Consider the following 3,302-nt stretch of genomic DNA (forward strand, 5'->3'; position numbering starts at 1 on the left):
AATTAAAGCAAGGCCAGTATCAACACTTCTGTTACAGTACCACCTCTGTCCTGAACATGGCTAGCTTGACTTTAGCTCACAGGTTGCTCCTGACTGCAAGAACTGTATTTTCTTCATCTGCATGTATTTGTGGTGTTTGACAGAACAGATCTTCTGCAGTGACACTATGGTGAAACCCCCAAAGCTAATTATCTTCATGTTCCTGGGGACTGATGACTGAAATCTACAGTTCAGTAACGCCCTCTTCAATTCTTGCTCATTTAAAAGCACCTAAACCAATTTTCTGCCGCTGTCTGCTGTCACACAGAGTGATCAGACACATGCCAAGAGGCCAGCAAAATGGAGAATTTAGGAGGTACTCATATAATATATGCTGACTAAGAAATTCCTGCCCTTCTTGCTGTTTCTTCCCATGCCATGTTGCCTCTCCCTGCCTCCTTGGTTATGACAGAATAGAAGAGTTCATAGGCTGTGATGCAAATTGAGCACAGAATGATCTGGGCAAAAAAATAACCTTTTTTTATCCCCTTCAGTTATTTTTCCACAATGAAGTGTGTACTAGAAGATGAAAGTGGCTTTTTCCTTTGGGATAATACACTTTCCCTACACTGGTGTTAGCTTGCCACAGTACCAAACTAAAAAGAATTGTCCACAGATTTATTTGAAACTGTTTCTTATGTCTAGAGAGCAGGAGGGACAGGTAGGCCATCAGAAAACACCAGCTCCACAGTAGCTGCATGGGCAGGGCAGACAGAGCTGCCCTTCCCTGAACAGTCTCAGACCAAATGTGAGGAAGAGTATGGACTTGAGATGTGGTGAATAAACCCCAGTTCCCCAGAGTATGAAGTGGGGCAGGGGTGGTTCTATATAAACACTAAAACAAGGTCTCCTGCAGTTTAGGGAAAGGTAAAGCCATCTCAGAGCTGAAGGACAGAACTGCTGGTCAGATGAGGACCAAACAGAAGCAGAGAACCAGGGCTCCACACCCCCTTGAGAAAGCTTAAGGTGAGAGAGTTTGTTGAGGACAGGGCTGGTTTGTAGAACCACGTAGAACAGCATTAGAACAAGCTCTCTTTGCCTTTCTAACAGTGTTCAGGACACAAAAAGCTGATATAGTAAACTGTATTCTTTGTATCTGCACTGGTAAAGTTCATGATCTGCACAGAGTGGCCAATCTGGAGATTGTTTGACCATCCCTTAAATCCTACAACATGTCCTAGGAAAGCTCTTGAGCAGAAAGGCCTGAGGCCACTGATAGGAAAATGAAGAGGAGTGCTGTTTCCTGAAGGTGATAACAAAAATTCAAGAGTTTTACAGGCACTGAATTTCGTCACAGTGAAAGACGGGAAGCCTTGTAAGATGAAAATGAGTCACGTAGCTGTGCACTGTGTGGCACTGAAGTAAGGACTCCAGATTTTTGTGTGGGGGAAGGGAAGCCACAGTTACTCTATTCTCCTGCTGTGTTTGCTTAAAAAGTCCGGGGCATGTGATGAGTTGATCCTTTCCTATTTAATGACTCTGAATTTCCCTCTCCTCTAACACTGTAACCAGACTCCTTGCAGGGGCAGTCCTTTTGCAGCTCAGGTATTTCTTCCAAGACACACAGTGAAGGGCCCCTGATCTGTTGGAGGAGTATTTTGCTGTGTAGGCGTTTTTGCAACTGTTACAGGGACAACAGGGCCCTGTCACCCAGCCTGACTCTTCTGACTCATCAGCTTCAACTAGGGCTGTCACTCTGTACTAACCAAAGACAGAGCTTTGTGAGGGGAGTGCATGGAGACTGTACTGAGCCTTTTCTTGTGAAGCAAGAGAGTATATGGAGCACTGACAGAAGGAAGTGGAAGGTGATGAGTAACCCTCATATGGAGGGAAATTGAGGGAAATGGGAAAAGAGCGTACAAAGAACTGGAAATCATTAAAAACCTCAGCGAGAAGTTCTGAAGCAAATATCGACCCATTTTACTCCAGAGTGACCCAAAGACACAGCAGGTTGACACCACGATACTGACACCTGGGCCCAGGGGATGTGGACCCAGAAAGGGCAGGTGAGCCCTTTCTGGCAGGTGTGTAATGCAGACAGTAAGGGTGATGTGCTGCCATACAGACAGACAGGTGTCAGCAGGGCACTCGGTGCTTTCATCCCCCAGGACACCTCTTCAACTTTGTCGTGGATCTATACAAACACTTTAAATGGAGCCAGGAAAGCTGCTCCCATTTAGGTAGATCTCTGATTCTCTTCTCTGAGGAATATACATGACTGAGGTCTCAGTAAGCAGGTTTCAGCTTGGGAACACTAGGTTCACCTACTTGGCAAATGTCAGAGGGCTTTTCAGCATAGTGCAAGAAACACGTGCTCTGAAATTACCAAACAGAAAAACATTAGGAGCTTTCTGATGAGTTCCCACACAACAGTAGAAAACCCTCCTGATCATATTCTTGTGAATCATTCGCAGACATCTGCAATCCCTGTGCTGTGACTCTGTGCAGGTACAACCAATCCATGCAAGAAGCAAGCAGTGCCCAGGTATGAAGATGTGCCACAACAAAGCCCCTGACCCCAGAACTGGCCCTCCAGGGCCCCCTGTGACAAGGAGCAGGCAGAGAGATGCTGGGGTACAGGGAGGGTAAAGGGACAGAACAGCCACCGGGCAAGGCTGGAGCTCCACAGAGAACAGGGAGGCTTTCAGAGCACATGGGAGACAGAGGCTAAGGAAGGCAGGGCAAACCATGAATTAAGGTAAAACATCCTGAAGACTCTCTCTGGAAGCAGTTATTGATAAAGCTAGTGGGGATAAATGAGATTTGAGTGTCATTTGTGACACTGAAGTAAGGCTAACCCAGCATCCTGTTCTGCACAACTGGGGCACGTGGAGGCTGATGGGATCAGCTCATGCAGAAACAACTGCTTTCTAAGTCTTCTCTGTATAGGAGTAAGTTTTTCTGCCTCTCTGAAACTCTAGATAAATTCTATCAGCAACAACAATACCAGGAATTAACACTGCAACATATTCAAGTCCCTGGATCTTATTGTGCTAAACATGACTCTGCCTCTTCAGCATGTTGGTGGCTCATCATACTTGGCATAAACAATTGGCATTGGTGGGATGTCACAGTGAAGCAGGAAGGGTTAATTGGGACACTTTTACTGTGGGCCCATAAGGGTCCCTACCCCCCTGTACACCCCCCTGTACACTTTTAATCTGCCTTAAACCATATTTTGTAAACTGCATTTCTCACAAGAAGATTCTGTCCTGTGCTGAGAGCATTGGACCTTGAAGGAACCATGATAAACGCTGGGCAAG

Source organism: Empidonax traillii, unplaced genomic scaffold (genome assembly GCF_003031625.1).
Source record: "Empidonax traillii isolate 1590-97213 ecotype Southwest subspecies unplaced genomic scaffold, ASM303162v1 scaffold65:size4453928, whole genome shotgun sequence".
NCBI classification, from domain to species: Eukaryota; Metazoa; Chordata; class Aves; order Passeriformes; family Tyrannidae; genus Empidonax; species Empidonax traillii.